Here is a 17,315-nt window from a genome sequence, read left to right on the forward strand (position 1 = left end):
CTCCTTATATGTACTCTCTGACCGCAAGTGACTTACCCTAGTCCCATAGTAGTACTCCCTGACCCCAAGTGAGTTACCATAGCCCCATTATAAGTATTCCCTGACCCCAAGTGAGTTATCCTAGCCCCTTTATATGTACTCTCTGGCGGCAAGTGAGTTACCCTAGTCCCATATAAGTACTCCCTGACCCCAAGTGAGATAACATAGCCCCTCTATAAGTACTCCCTGACCCCAAGTGAGTTACCATATCACCATTATAAGTTCTCCCTGACCCCAAGTGAGTTATCCAAGCCCCTTTATATGTACTCTCTGACCGCAAGTGAGTTATCCTATCCCCTTTATATGTATTCTCTGAACGCAAGAGAGTTACCCTAGTCTCATATAAGTACTCATAGACACCTAGTGAGATACCATAGAACCATATAAGTACTCCTTGACTCAAAGTGAGTTATCCTAGCCCCTTTATATGTACTCTCTGACCGCAAGTGAGTTATTCTAACCCCTTTATAAGTACTCCCTGACCACAAGTGAGTTACCATAGCCCCTTTATAAGCACTCCTTGACTCAAAGTGAGTTATCCTAGCCCCTTTATATGTACTCTCTGACCGCAAGTGAGTTATTCTAACCCCTTTATAAGTACTCCCTGACCACAAGTGAGTTACCATAGCCCCTTTATAAGTACTCCCTTACCCCAAGTGAGTTATCATAGCCCCTTTATATGTACTCTCTTACCGCAAGTGAGTTATCCTATCCCCTTTATATGTACTCTCTGAACGCAAGAGAGTTACCCTAGTCTCATATAAGTACTCATAGACACCAAGTGGGATACCCTAGTCCCATATAAGTACACCTTGACCTAAAGTGAATTACACTAGCCCCTATATAAATACTCCCTGGCCCCAAGTAAGTTACCATATCACCTTTATAAGTACTCCCTGACCCCAAGTGATAACCCCTTTATATGTACTCTCTGACCGCAAGTGAGTTACCCTAGTCCCATAATAGTACTCCCTGACCCCAAGTGAGTTACCATATCACCTTTATAAGTTCTCCCTGATCCCAAGTGAGTTATCCTAGCCCCTTTATATGTACTCTCTGACCGCAAGTAAGATACCCTAGTCCCATAGTAGTACTCCCTGACCCCAAGTGAGTTACCATATCACCTTTATAAGTTCTCCCTGATCCCAAGTGAGTTATCCTAGCCCCTTTATATGTACTCTCTGACCGCAAGTAAGATACCCTAGTCCCATAGTAGTACTCCCTGACCCCAAGTGAGTTACCATAGCCCCTTTATAAGTACTCCCAGACCCCAAGTGAGTTACCCTTGTCCCTTATAAGTACTCCCTGACACCAAGTGAGTTACCCTAGTCCCATATAAGTACTCCTTGGCCCAAACTGAGTTACCCTAGCCCCTTTATAAGTACTCTCTGACCCCAAGTGAGTTACCATATCACCTTTATAAGTACTCCCTGACCCCAAGTGAGTTATCCTAGCCCCTTTATATGTACTCTCTGAACGCAAGCGAGTTACCCTAGTCCCATATAAGTACTCCCTGACCCCAAGTGAGTTACAGTAGCCACTTTATAACTACTCCCTGACCCCAAGTGAGTTACCATAGCCCCATTATAATTAGTCCCTGACCCCAAGTGAGTTATCATAGCCCGTTTATATGTACTCTCTTACCGCAAGTGAGTTATCCTATCCCCTTTATATGTACTCTCTGAACGCAAGTGAGTTATTCTAACCCCTTTATAAGTACTCCCGGACCCCAAGTGAGTTACCATAGCCCATTTATAAGTACTCCCTGACGCCAAGTGAGTTATCCTAGCCCCTTTATATGTTCTCCGAGACTCCAAGTGAGCTACCCTAGCCGCTTTATATGTACTCCCAGACCCCATGTGAGTTACCCTAGTTCCATAGAAGTACTACCTGACCCCAAGTGAGTTACCATAGCTCGGTTATAAGTACTCCCTGACACCAAGTGAGTTATCCTAGCCCCTTTATATGTACCCTCTGACCGCAAGTGAGTTATTCTAACCCCCTTATAAGTACTCCCTGACCCCAAGTGAGTTACCATAGCCCCTTTATAAGTACTCCCTGACCCCAAGTGAGTTATCCTAGCCCCTTTATATGTACTCTCTGACCGCAAGTGAGTTATTCTATCCGCTTTATAAGTACTCCCTGACACCAAGTGAGTTATCCTAGCCCCTTTATATGTACTTCCATACCCCAAGTGAGTTACCCTAGCTGCTTTATATGTACTCCCAGACCCCAAGTGAGTTACCATAGGCCCTTTATAAGTACTCCCTGACCCCAAGTGTGTTACCCTAGTCTCATATAATTACTCCCTGACCCCAAGTGAGTTACCATAGCACCATTATAAGTAAACCCTAGCCCCAAGAGAGATACCCTAGTCCCATATAAGTACTCCTTGAACCCAAGTGAGTTACCATAGCCCCGTTATAAGTACTACCTGACCCCAAGTTAGTTATCCTAGCCCCTTAAATGTACTCTCTGACCGCAAGTGAGTTACTCTAGTCCCATATAAGAACTCCCTGTCCCTAAGTGAGTACCCTAGTCCCACATAAGTACTCCCTAACCCCAAGTGAGTTACCTTAGCCCATTTATAAGTACTCCCTGACCACAAGTGAGTTACCATAGCCCCTTTATAAGTACAACCTGGCATCAAGTGAGTTACCCTGTTCTCATATAAGTACTCACAGACACCAAGTGAGATACCCCAGTCCCCTATAACACTTCTAGACCCAAAGTGAGTTACACTAGCCCCTTTATAAGTAGTCCCTGACCCCAAGTGAGTTACAATATCATCTTTATAAGTACTCCCTGACCCCAAGTGAGTTATCCTAGCCCCTATATATATACTCTCTGACCGCAAGTGAGTTATTCTATCCCCTCTATATGTACTCTCTGACGGCAAGTGAGTTACCCTAGGCCCAAATAAATACACCCTGACCCTAAGTGAGTTACCCTAGTCCCATATAAGTACTCCCTGACCCCAAGTGAGTTACCATAGCCCCTTTATAAGTACTACCTGACCCCTAGTGTGTTACCCTAGTATCATATAAGTACTCCCTGAACCCAAGTGTGTTACCTTAGCCCCTTTATAAGTACTCCCCGACCCCAATTCAGTTATCCTCTCCGTTTTATATGTACACTCTGACCGCAAGTGAGTTACCCTACTCCCAAATATGTACTCCCTGACCCTATGTGAGTTACCCTAGCACCTTTATAAGTATTCCCTGACCCCAAGTGTGTTACCTTAGTCACATAAATGTACTCTCTGACCGCAAGTGAGTTACCCTTGTCCCATAGAAGTACTCCCTGACCCCAAGTGAGTTACAATAGCCCCTTTATAAGTACTCCCAGACCCCAAGTGAGTTACCCTTGTCCCTTATAAGTACTCCCTGACACCAAGTGAGTTACCCTAGTCCCATATAAGTACTCCTTGGCCCAAACTGAGTTACCCTAGCCCCTTTATAAGTACTCTCTGACCCCAAGTGAGTTACCATATCACCTTTATAAGTACTCCCTGACCCCAAGTGAGTTATCCTAGCCCCTTTATATGTACTCTCTGAACGCAAGCGAGTTACCCTAGTCCCATATAAGTACTCCCTGACCCCAAGTGAGTTACAGTAGCCACTTTATAACTACTCCCTGACCCCAAGTGAGTTACCATAGCCCCATTATAATTAGTCCCTGACCCCAAGTGAGTTATCATAGCCCGTTTATATGTACTCTCTTACCGCAAGTGAGTTATCCTATCCCCTTTATATGTACTCTCTGAACGCAAGTGAGTTATTCTAACCCCTTTATAAGTACTCCCGGACCCCAAGTGAGTTACCATAGCCCATTTATAAGTACTCCCTGACGCCAAGTGAGTTATCCTAGCCCCTTTATATGTTCTCCGAGACTCCAAGTGAGCTACCCTAGCCGCTTTATATGTACTCCCAGACCCCATGTGAGTTACCCTAGTTCCATAGAAGTACTACCTGACCCCAAGTGAGTTACCATAGCTCGGTTATAAGTACTCCCTGACACCAAGTGAGTTATCCTAGCCCCTTTATATGTACCCTCTGACCGCAAGTGAGTTATTCTAACCCCCTTATAAGTACTCCCTGACCCCAAGTGAGTTACCATAGCCCCTTTATAAGTACTCCCTGACCCCAAGTGAGTTATCCTAGCCCCTTTATATGTACTCTCTGACCGCAAGTGAGTTATTCTATCCGCTTTATAAGTACTCCCTGACACCAAGTGAGTTATCCTAGCCCCTTTATATGTACTTCCATACCCCAAGTGAGTTACCCTAGCTGCTTTATATGTACTCCCAGACCCCAAGTGAGTTACCATAGACCCTTTATAAGTACTCCCTGACCCCAAGTGTGTTACCCTAGTCTCATATAATTACTCCCTGACCCCAAGTGAGTTACCATAGCACCATTATAAGTAAACCCTAGCCCCAAGAGAGATACCCTAGTCCCATATAAGTACTCCTTGACCCCAAGTGAGTTACCATAGCCCCGTTATAAGTACTACCTGACCCCAAGTTAGTTATCCTAGCCCCTTAAATGTACTCTCTGACCGCAAGTGAGTTACTCTAGTCCCATATAAGAACTCCCTGTCCCTAAGTGAGTACCCTAGTCCCACATAAGTACTCCCTAACCCCAAGTGAGTTACCTTAGCCCATTTATAAGTACTCCCTGACCACAAGTGAGTTATCCTAACCTCTTTATATGTACTCTCTGACCGCATGTGAGTTATCCTAGCCCCTTTATATGTACTCCCAGACCCCAAGTGAGTTACCCTAATGCCTTATAAGTACTCCCTGACCCCAAGTGAGTTACCATAGCCCCTTTATAAGTACTTCCTGACCGCAAGTGAGTTATTCTAACCCATTTATAAGTACTCCCTGACCCCAAGTGAGTTACAATAGCCCCTTTATAAGTACAACCTGGCATCAAGTGAGTTACCCTGGTCTCATATAAGTACTCACAGACACCAAGTGAGATACCCCAGTCCCATATAACACTTCTAGACCCAAAGTGAGATACACTAGCCCCTTTATAAGTACTCCCTGACCCCAAGTGAGTTACAATATCATCTTTATAAGTACTCCCTGACCCCAAGTGAGTTATCCTAGCCCCTATATATATACCCTCTGACCGCAAGTGAGTTATCCTATCCGTTCTATATGTACTCTCTGACGGCAAGTGAGTTACCCTAGGCCCAAATAAATACACCCTGACCCTTAGTGAGTTACCCTAGTCCAAATAAGTACTCCCTGACCCCAAGTGAGTTACCATAGCCCCTTTATAAGTACTACGTGACCCCTAGTGTGTTACCCTAGTATCATATAAGTACTCCCTGAACCCAAGTGTGTTACCTTAGCCCCTTTATAAGTACTCCCCGACCCCAATTCAGTTATCCTATCCGTTTTATATGTACACTCTGACCGCAAGTGAGTTACCCTACTCCCAAATATGTACTCCCTGACCCTATGTGAGTTACCCTAGCACCTTTATAAGTATTCCCTGACCCCAAGTGTGTTACCTTAGTCACATAAATGTACTCCCTGACCCCAAGTGAGTTATCCTATCCCCTTTATATGTACTCTCTGACCGCAAGTGAGTTACCCTAGTTCCATATAAGAACTCCCTGTCCCTAAGTGAGTACCCTAGTCCCAAATAAGTACTCCCTTACCCCAAGTGAGTTACCATAGCCCCTTTATATGTACTCTCTGACCGCAAGTGATTTACCCCAGTCCCATATAAGTACTCCCTGACCCAATGTGAGTTACCATATCACCTTTATAAGTTCTCCCTGACGCCAAGTGTGTTATCCTAGCCTCTATATATGTACTCTCTGACTGCAAGTGAGTTACCCTAGTCCCATTGTAGTACTCACTGACCCCAAGTGAGTTACCCTAGCCCCTATATAAGTACTCCCTGACCCCAAGTGAGTTACCCTAGCCCATTTATAAGTACTCTCAGACCCCAAGTGAGTTACCATATCACCTTTATAAGTACTCCCTGACCCCAAGTGAGTATTCCTACCCCCTTTATATGTACTCTCTGACCGCAGTGAGTTACCCTACCCCTTTATAAGTACTCTCTGACCCCAAGTAAGTTACCATATCACCTTTATAAGTTCTCCCTGACCCCAAGTGAAGTATCCTATCCCCTTTATATGTACTCGCTGACCGCAAGTGAGTTACCCTAGTCCTATATAAATACACCCTGACCCTAAGTGAGTTACCCTAGTCCCATATAAGTACTCCCTGACTCCAAGTGAATTACCATAGCCCCTTTATAAGTACTACCTGACCCCAAGTGAGTTATCCTAGCCCCTTAAATGTACTCCCTGACACCAAGTGAGTTACCCTAGCCCCTTTATAAGTACACCCTGACCCCATGTGAGTTATCCTAGCTCCTTATATGTACTCTCTGACCGCAAGTGAGTTACCCTAGTCCAATAGTAGTACTCCCTGACCCCAAGTGAGTTACCATAGCCCCATTATAAGTATTCCCTGACCCCAAGTGAGTTACCCTAGCCCCTTTATATGTACTCTCTGGCTGCAAGTGAGTTACCCTAGTCCCATATAAGTACTCCCTGACCCCAAGTGAGTTATCCTAGCCCCTTTATATGTACTCTTTTACCGCAAGTGAGTTATCCTATCCCCTTTATATGTCACTCTGAACGCAAGTGAGTTACCCTAGTCTCATATAAGTACTCAAAGACACCTAGTGAGATACCATAGAACCAAATAAGTACTCCTTGACCCAAAGTGAGTTACCATAGCCCCTTTATAAGTACTTCCTGACCCCAAGTGAGTTATCCTAGCCCCTTAAATGTACTCTCTGACCGCAAGTGAGATATCCTAGCCCCTATATAAGTACACACTGGCACCAAGTGAGTTACCCTAGCCCCTTTATAAGTACTCCTTGACCCCAAGTGAGTTACCCTAGTCCCATAGAATTACTCCCCGACCCCAAGTGAGTTATCCTATCCCCTTGATATGTACTCTCTGACCGCAAGTGAGTTACCCTAGCACCTTTATAAGTATTCCCTGACCCCAAGTGTGTTACCTTAGTCACATAAATGTACTCCTGACCCCAAGTGAGTTATCCTATCCCCATTATATGTAATCCCTGATCCCAAGTGAGTATTCCTAGCCCCTTTATATATACTCTCTGACCGCAAGTGAGTTACCCTTGTCCCATAGAAGTACCCCCTGACCCCAAGTGAGTTACCATAGCCCCTTTATAAGTACACCCAGACCCCAAGTGAGTTACCCTTGTCCCTTATAAGTACTCCCTGACACCAAGTGAGTTACCCTAGTCCCATATAAGTACTCCTTGGCCCAAACTGAGTTACCCTAGCCCCTTTATAAGTACTCTCTGACCCCAAGTGAGTTACCATATCACCTTTATAAGTACTCCCTGACCCCAAGTGAGTTACCATAGCCCCTTTATATGTACTCCCTGACCCCAAGTGAGTTATCCTAGCCCCGTTATATGTACTCCCAGACTCCAAGTGAGTTACCCTAGCCGCTTTATATGTACTCCCAGAGCCCAAGTGAGTTACCCTAGTCCCATAGAAGTACTTCCTGACCCCAAGTGAGTTACCATAGCCCCTATATAAGTACTCCCTGACCCCAAGTGAGTTATCCCAGCCCCTTTATATGTACTCTCTGACCGCAGTGAGTTACCCTAGTCCCATATAAGTACTCCTTGACCCAAAGTAAGTTACCCTACCCCTTTATAAGTACTCTCTGACCCCAAGTGAGTTACCATATCACCTTTATAAGTACTCCCTAACCCCAAGTGACTTATCCTAGCCCCTATATATGTACTCTCTGACCGCAAGTGAGTTATCCTATCCCCTCTATATGTACACTCTGACCGCAAGTGAGTTACCGTGGCCCAAATAAATACACCCTGACCCTAAGTGAGTTACCCTAGTCCCATATAAGTACTCCCTGACCCCAAGTGAGTTACCATAGCCCCTTTATAAGTACTTCCTGACCGCAAGTGAGTTATTCTAACCCATTTATAAGTACTCCCTGACCCCAAGTGAGTTACCATAACCCCTTTATAAGTACACCCTGGCATCAAGTGAGTTACCCTGGTCTCATATAAGTACTCACAGACACCAAGTGAGATACCCTAGTTCCATATAAGTACTCCTTGACCCAAAGTGAGTTACACTAGCCCCTTTATAAGTACTCCCTGACCCCAAGTGAGTTATCCTAGCCTCTTTATATATACTCTCTGAACGCAAGTGAGTTACCCTAGTCCCATAGTAGTATTCCCTGACCCCAAGTGAGTTACCATAGCCCCTTTATAAGTACTCCCTGACCCCAAGTGAGTTATCCTAGCCCCTTTATATGTACTCTCTTACCGCAAGTGAGTTATCCTATCCCCTTTATATGTCACTCTGAACGCAAGTGAGTTACCCTAGTCTCATATAAGTACTCAAAGACACCTAGTGAGATACCATAGAACCATATAAGTACTCCTTGACCCAAAGTGAGTTACCATAGCCCCTTTATAAGTACTCCCTAACCCCATGTAATTTACCATATCACCTTTATAAGTACTCACTGACCCCAAGTGAGTTATCCTAGCCCCTTTATAAGTAATCCCAGACACCAAGTGAGTTATCCTAGCCCCTTTATATGTACTCTCTGAACGCAAGTGAGTTACCCTAGTCCCATATAAGTACTCCCTGACCCCAAGTGAGTTACCATAGACCTTTTATAAGTACTCCCTGACACCAAGTGAGTTACCCTAGCCCCTTTATAAGTACACCCTGACCCCATGTGAGTTATCCTAGCTCCTTATATATACTCTCTGACCGCAAGTGAGTTACCCTAGTCCCATAGTAGTACTCCCTGACCCCAAGTGAGTTACCATAGCCCCATTATAAGTATTCCCTGACCCCAAGTGAGTTACCCTAGCCCCTTTATATGTACTCTCTGGCGGCAAGTGAGTTACACTAGTCCCATATAAGTACTCCCTGACCCCAAGTGAGATAACATAGCCCCTCTATAAGTACTCCCTGACCCCAAGTGAGTTATCCTAGCCCCTTTATATGTACTCTCTTACCGCAAGTGAGTTATCCTATCCCCTTTATATGTACTCTCTGAACGCAAGAGAGTTACCCTAGTTTCATATAAGTACTCACAGACACCTAGTGAGATACCATAGAACCATATAAGTACTCCTTGACTCAAAGTGAGTTATCCTAGCCCCTTTATATGTACTCTCTGACCGCAAGTGAGTTATTCTAACCCCTTTATAAGTACTCCCTGACCCCAAGTGAGTTACCATAGCCCCTTTATAAGTACTCCCTGACACCAAGTGAGTTATCCTAGCCTCTTTATATGTACTCTCCGACCGCAAGTGAGTTATTCTAACCCCTTTATAAGTACTCCCGGACCCCAAGTGAGTTACAATAACCCCTTTATAAGTACACCACGGCTCCAAGTGAGTTACTCTGGTCTCATATAAGTACACACAGACACCAAGTGAGATACCCTAGTCCCATATAAGTACACCTTGACCCAAAGTGAATTACACTAGCCCCTATATAAGTACTCCCTGACCCCAAGTAAGCTACCATATCACCTTTATAAGTACTCCCTGACCCCAAGTGAGTTATCCTAGCCCCTTTATATGTACTCTCTTACCGCAAGTGAGTTATCCTATCCCCTTTATATGTACTCTCTGAACGCAAGTGAGTTACCCTAGTCTCATATAAGTATTCACAGACACCTAGTGAGATACCATAGAACCATATAAGTACTCCTTGACCCAAAGTGAGTTACCATAGCCCCTTTATAAGTACTCTCTCACCCCAAGTGAGTTACCATATCACCTTTATAAGTACTCCCTGACCCCAAGTGAGTTATCCTAGCCCCTTTATATGTACTCTCTGAACGCAAGTGAGTTACCCTAGTTCCATATAAGTACTCCCTAACCTCAAGTGAGTTACAGTAGCCACTTTATAAGTACTCCCTGACCCCAAGTGAGTTACCATAGCCCCATTATAATTACTCCCTGACCCCAAGTGAGTTATCATAGCCCCTTTATATGTACTCTCTGGCGGCAAGTGAGTTAACATAGCCCCTTTATAAGTACTCCCTGACCCCAAGTGAGTTATCCTAGCTCCTTATATGTACTCTCTGACCGCAAGTGAGTTAACATAGCCCCTTTATAAGTACTCCCTGACCCCAAGTGAGTTACCCTAGCCCCTTAATAAGTACACCCTGGCCCCAAGTGAGTTACCTTGGTCCCATATAAGTAGTCACAGACCCCAAGTGAGTTACCCTAGTCCCATATAAGTACTCCTTGACCCCAAGTGAGTTACCATAGCCCCTTTATAAGTACTCCCTGACCCCAAGTGAGTTATCCTAGCCCCTTTATATGTACTCTCTTACCGCAAGTGAGTTATCCTATCCCCTTTATATGTACTCTCTGAACGCAAGTGAGTTACCCTAGTCTCATATAAGTACTCACAGACACCTAGTGAGATACCATAGAACCATATAAGTACTCCTTGACCCAAAGTGAGTTACCATAGCCCCTTTATAAGTACTCTCTCACCCCAAGTGAGTTACCATATCACCTTTATAAGTACTCCCTGACCCCAAGTGAGTTATCCTAGCCCCTTTATATGTACTCTCTGAACGCAAGTGAGTTACCCTAGTCCCTTATAAGTACTTCCTGACCCCAAGTGAGTTACCATAGCCCCTTTATAAGTACTCCCTGACCCCAAGTGAGTTATCCTAGCCCTTTATATGTACTCTCTTACCGCAAGTGAGTTATCCTATCCCCTTTATATGTACTCTCTGAACGCAAGTGAGTTACCCTAGTCTCATAGAAGTACTCACAGACACCTAGTGAGATACCATAGTCCCATATATGTACTCCTTGACCCAATGTGAGTTATCCTAGCCCCTTTATATGTACTCTCTGTCCGCAAGTGAGTTATCCTATCCCCTTTATATGTACTCTCTGACCGCAAGTGAGTTACCCTAGGCCCAAATAAATACACCCTGACCCTAAGTGAGTTACCCTAGTCCCATATAAGTACTCCCTGTCCCCAAGTGAGTTACCATAGCCCCTTTATATGTACTCTCTGAACCCAAGTGTGTTACCTTAGCCCCTTTATAAGTACTCCCCGACCCCAATTCAGTTATCCTATCCCCTTTATATGTACTCTCTGACCCCAAGTGAGTTACAATATCACCTTTATAAGTACTCCCTGACCCCAAGTGAGTTACCATAGCCCCATTATAATTACTCCCTGACCCCAAGTGAGTTATCATAGCCCCTTTATATGTACTCTCTTACCGCAAGTGAGTTATCCTATCCCCTTTATATGTACTCTCTGAACGCAAGTGAGTTACCTTAGTCTCATAGAAGTACTCACAGACACCTAGTGAGATACCATAGTCCCATATAAGTACTCCTTGACCCACTGTGAGTTATCCTAACCCCTTTATATGTACTCTCTGACCGAAAGTGAGTTATTCTAACCCCTTTATAAGTACTCCCTGACCCCAAGTGAGTTACCATACCCCCTTTATAAGTACTCCCTGACCCCAAGAGAGTTATCCTAGCCCCTTTATATGTACTCCCAGACTCCAAGTGAGCTACCCTAGCAGCTTTATATGTACTCCCAGACCCCATGTGAGTTACCCTAGTCCCATAGAAGTACTACCTGACCCCAAGTGAGTTACCATAGCTCCGTTATAAGTACTCCCTGACACCAAGTGAGTTATCCTAGCCCCTTTATATGTACTCTCTGACCGCAAGTGAGTTATTCTAACCCCCTTATAAGTACTCCCTGACCCCAAGTGAGTTACCATAGACCCTTTATAAGCACTCCCTGACCCCAAGTAAGTTATCCTAGCCCCTTTATATGTACTCTCTGACCGCAAGTGAGTTATTCTATCCTCTTTATAAGTACTCCCTGACACCAAGTGAGTTATCCTAGCCCCTTTATATGTACTCCCATACCCCAAGTGAGTTACCCTAGCTGCTTTATATGTACTCCCAGACCCCAAGTGAGTTACAGTAGTCCCATAGAAGTACTTCGTGACCCCAAGTAAGTTACCATAGCCCCTTTATAAGCACCCCCTGACCCCAAGTGTGTTACCATAGCACCTTTATAAGTACACCCTAGCCCCAAGTGAGTTACCCTGGTCTCATATAAGTACTCACAGACACCAAGTGAGATACCCTAGTCCCATATAAGTACTCCTTGACCCCAAGTGAGTTACCATAGCCCCGTTATAAGTACTACCTGACCCCAAGTTAGTTATCCTAGCCCCTTAAATGTACTCTCTGACTGCAAGTGAGTTAACCTAGTCCCATATAAGAACTCCCTGTCCCTAAGTGAGTACCCTAGTCCCACATAAGTACTCCCTGACCCCAAGTGAGTTACCATAGTCCCTTTATAAGTACTGCCTGACCGCAAGTGAGTTATTCTAACCCATTTATAAGTACTCCCTGACCCCAAGTGAGTTACCATAGCCCCTTTATAAGTACACCCTGGCATCAAGTGAGTTACCCTGGTCTCATATAAGTACTCACAGACACCAAGTGAGATACCCCAGTCCCATATAACACTCCTTGACCCAAAGTGAGTTACACTAGCCCCTTTATAAGTACTCCCTGACCCCAAGTGAGTTATCCTAGCCCCTTTATATGTACTCTCTGGCGGCAAGTGAGTTAACATAGCCCCTTTATAAGTACTCCCTGACCCCAAGTGAGTTACCCTAGCCCCTTAATAAGTACACCCTGGCCCCAAGTGAGTTACCTTGGTCCCATATAAGTACTCCCTGACCCCATGTGAGTTATCCTAGCTCCTTATATGTACACTCTGATCGCAAGTGAGTTACCCTAGTCCCATAGTAGTACTCCCTGACCCCAAGTGAGTTACCATAGCCCCATTATAAGTATTCCCTGACCCCAAGTGAGTTACCCTAGTCCCATATAAGTACTCCTTGGCCCAAAGTGAGTTATCCTAGCCCCTTTATAAGTACTCTCTGACCCAAAGTGAGTTACACTAGCCCCTTTATAAGTACTCCCTGACCCCAAGTAAGTTATCCTAGCCCCTTTATATGTACTCTCTGACCGCAAGTGAGTTATTCTATCCTCTTTATAAGTACTCCCTGACACCAAGTGAGTTATCCTAGCCCCTTTATATGTACTCCCATACCCCAAGTGAGTTACCCTAGCTGCTTTATATGTACTCCCAGACCCCAAGTGAGTTACAGTAGTCCCATAGAAGTACTTCGTGACCCCAAGTAAGTTACCATAGCCCCTTTATAAGCACCCCCTGACCCCAAGTGTGTTACCATAGCACCTTTATAAGTACACCCTAGCCCCAAGTGAGTTACCCTGGTCTCATATAAGTACTCACAGACACCAAGTGAGATACCCTAGTCCCATATAAGTACTCCTTGACCCCAAGTGAGTTACCATAGCCCCGTTATAAGTACTACCTGACCCCAAGTTAGTTATCCTAGCCCCTTAAATGTACTCTCTGACTGCAAGTGAGTTAACCTAGTCCCATATAAGAACTCCCTGTCCCTAAGTGAGTACCCTAGTCCCACATAAGTACTCCCTGACCCCAAGTGAGTTACCATAGTCCCTTTATAAGTACTGCCTGACCGCAAGTGAGTTATTCTAACCCATTTATAAGTACTCCCTGACCCCAAGTGAGTTACCATAGCCCCTTTATAAGTACACCCTGGCATCAAGTGAGTTACCCTGGTCTCATATAAGTACTCACAGACACCAAGTGAGATACCCCAGTCCCATATAACACTCCTTGACCCAAAGTGAGTTACACTAGCCCCTTTATAAGTACTCCCTGACCCCAAGTGAGTTATCCTAGCCCCTTTATATGTACTCTCTGGCGGCAAGTGAGTTAACATAGCCCCTTTATAAGTACTCCCTGACCCCAAGTGAGTTACCCTAGCCCCTTAATAAGTACACCCTGGCCCCAAGTGAGTTACCTTGGTCCCATATAAGTACTCCCTGACCCCATGTGAGTTATCCTAGCTCCTTATATGTACACTCTGATCGCAAGTGAGTTACCCTAGTCCCATAGTAGTACTCCCTGACCCCAAGTGAGTTACCATAGCCCCATTATAAGTATTCCCTGACCCCAAGTGAGTTACCCTAGTCCCATATAAGTACTCCTTGGCCCAAAGTGAGTTATCCTAGCCCCTTTATAAGTACTCTCTGACCCAAAGTGAGTTACACTAGCCCCTTTATAAGTACTCCCTGACCCCAAGTGAGTTATCCTAGCCCCTTTATATGTACTCTCTGACCCCAAGTGAGTTACCATAGTCCCTTTATAAGTACTGCCTGACCGCAAGTGAGTTATTCTAACCCATTTATAAGTACTCCCTGACCCCAAGTGAGTTACCATAGCCCCATTATAAGTATTCCCTGACCCCAAGTGAGTTACCCTAGTCCCATATAAGTACTCCTTGGCCCAAAGTGAGTTACCCTAGCCCCTTTATAAGTACTCTCTGACCCCAAGTGAGTTACCATATCACCTTTATAAGTACTCCCTGACCCCATGTGAGTTATCCTAGCCCTTTTATATGTACTCTCTGAATGCAAATGAGTTACCCTAGTCCCATATAAGTACTCCCTGACCCCAAGTGAGTTACCATATCACCTTTATAAGTACTCCCTGACCCCAAGTGAGTTACCATAGCCCCATTATAAGTATTCCCTGACCCCAAGTGAGTTACCCTAGTCCCATATAAGTACTCCTTGGCCCAAAGTGAGTTACCCTAGCCCCTTTATAAGTACTCTCTGACCCCAAGTGAGTTACCATATCACCTTTATAAGTACTCCCTGACCCCATGTGAGTTATCCTAGCCCTTTTATATGTACTCTCTGAATGCAAATGAGTTACCCTAGTCCCATATAAGTACTCCCTGACCCCAAGTGAGTTACCATATCACCTTTATAAGTACTCCCTGACCCCAAGTGAGTTACCATAGCCCCATTATAAGTATTCCCTGACCCCAAGTGAGTTACCCTAGTCCCATATAAGTACTCCTTGGCCCAAAGTGAGTTAACATAGCCCCTTTATAAGTACTCCCTGACCCCAAGTGAGTTATCCTAGCTCCTTATATGTACTCTCTGACCGCAAGTGAGTTAACATAGCCCCTTTATATGTACTCTCTGAACGCAAGTGAGTTACCCTAGTCTCATATAAGTACTCACAGACACCTAGTGAGATACCATAGAACCATATAAGTACTCCTTGACCCAAAGTGAGTTACCATAGCCCCTTTATAAGTACTCTCTCACCCCAAGTGAGTTACCATATCACCTTTATAAGTACTCCCTGACCCCAAGTGAGTTATCCTAGCCCCTTTATATGTACTCTCTGAACGCAAGTGAGTTACCCTAGTTCCATATAAGTACTCCCTGACCTCAAGTGAGTTACAGTAGCCACTTCATAAGTACTCCCTGACCCCAAGTGAGTTACCATAGCCCCATTATAATTACTCCCTGACCCCAAGTGAGTTATCATAGCCCCTTTATATGTACTCTCTTGCGGCAAGTGAGTTAACATAGCCCCTTTATAAGTACTCCCTGACCCAAAGTGAGTTATCCTAGCTCCTTATATGTACTCTCTGACCGCAAGTGAGTTAACATAGCCGCTTTATAAGTACTCCCTGACCCCAAGTGAGTTACCCTAGCCCCTTAATAAGTACACCCTGGCCCCAAGTGAGTTACCTTGGTCCCATATAAGTAGTCACAGACCCCAAGTGAGTTACCCTAGTCCCATATAAGTACTCCTTGACCCCAAGTGAGTTACCATAGCCCCTTTATAAGTACTCCCTGACCCCAAGTGAGTTATCCTAGCCCCTTTATATGTACTCTCTTACCGCAAGTGAGTTATCCTATCCCCTTTATATGTACTCTCTGAACGCAAGTGAGTTACCCTAGTCTCATATAAGTACTCACAGACACCTAGTGAGATACCATAGAACCATATAAGTACTCCTTGACCCAAAGTGAGTTACCATAGCCCCTTTATAAGTACTCCCTGACCCCAAGTGAGTTACCCTAGGCCCAAATAAATACACCCTGACCCTAAGTGAGTTACCCTAGTCCCATATAAGTACTCCCTGACCCCAAGTGAGTTACCATAGCCCCTTTATAAGTACTACCTGACCCCAAGTGAGTTATCCTAGCCCCTTAAATGTACTCTCTGGCCGCAAGTCAGTTATCCTAGCCCCTTTATATGTACTCTCAGACCCCAAGTGGGTTACCCTAGTCCCTTATAACTACTCCCTGACCCCTAGTGAGTTACCCTAGCCCCTATATAAGTACACCCTGGCCCCAAGTGAGTTACCCTGGTCCCATATAAGTATTCCCTAACCCCAAGTAAGTTACCATTGCTGGGATTCTGTAACTTCCCAGCGATGATTTTCGGTATCGCTAACTACCGATAGTTGTCGCTTGCAGTAACGAAAAGAGCGATTCTGTAACTTCCGTCTATATGGATTCAGTAAGTAGTTATCGACAACTTTCGGTAATTGAATCGAGTTACCGAGAGATATCGCTAAAAGCGATTCTGTAACACAAAGTTTTCGATAATTGGTGTTAAAAATGGCGGTCGCTACCGAATTCTATCGTTAACTTAACGACGACCGTGATAGGCGTCGGTAGATGTTTACCGAGAAAGTGAATATAATAAATGTCACAAATATTTCTTAAATTAATATTTAGAAATCACAAAAAAGTACTTACAATAAATTTTCTTTATAAATTAAGGCTTACAGTAAAAATCGTAGGAAATAAAATTTAAGATTTTTCCAATTTTTATATTTAAAAATAAATATATATATATATGCAGAGGTTTTCTCTAAAATATAGAATTAATTGTATTATTTAACTATAGCACACAGGCACTAACTGTACATTGTCTAACTCAAAAAAATGTTAAAACATTAATTTTTAATACTTATTTTAATTAAAATATACTTACGTTTTAATACTTCTTTTAAATAAAATATGATAATTTTGCTATAGTAAGAATTGCTATAGTCAAAAATGATATAGTCAAGTAACACAAAAATTCCTATTTCGGTTGGTATTAATACACCAATATTACCAGCTTCCCTAGAACCTTAACGAATTTTATCGTTATCGTACAAATATGAGTTGCACCGACTATTGTCTTAAAGCTAAAGTTACAGAATCGCTCATTCGTTAGCGCAAGCGATAACTGTCGGTAGTTAGCGA

Source organism: Prorops nasuta, unplaced genomic scaffold (assembly GCF_024137725.1).
Source record: "Prorops nasuta isolate Cenicafe-Biocafe unplaced genomic scaffold, Cenicafe_Pnas_1.2 PNAS00058, whole genome shotgun sequence".
Classification (NCBI taxonomy): Eukaryota; Metazoa; Arthropoda; class Insecta; order Hymenoptera; family Bethylidae; genus Prorops; species Prorops nasuta.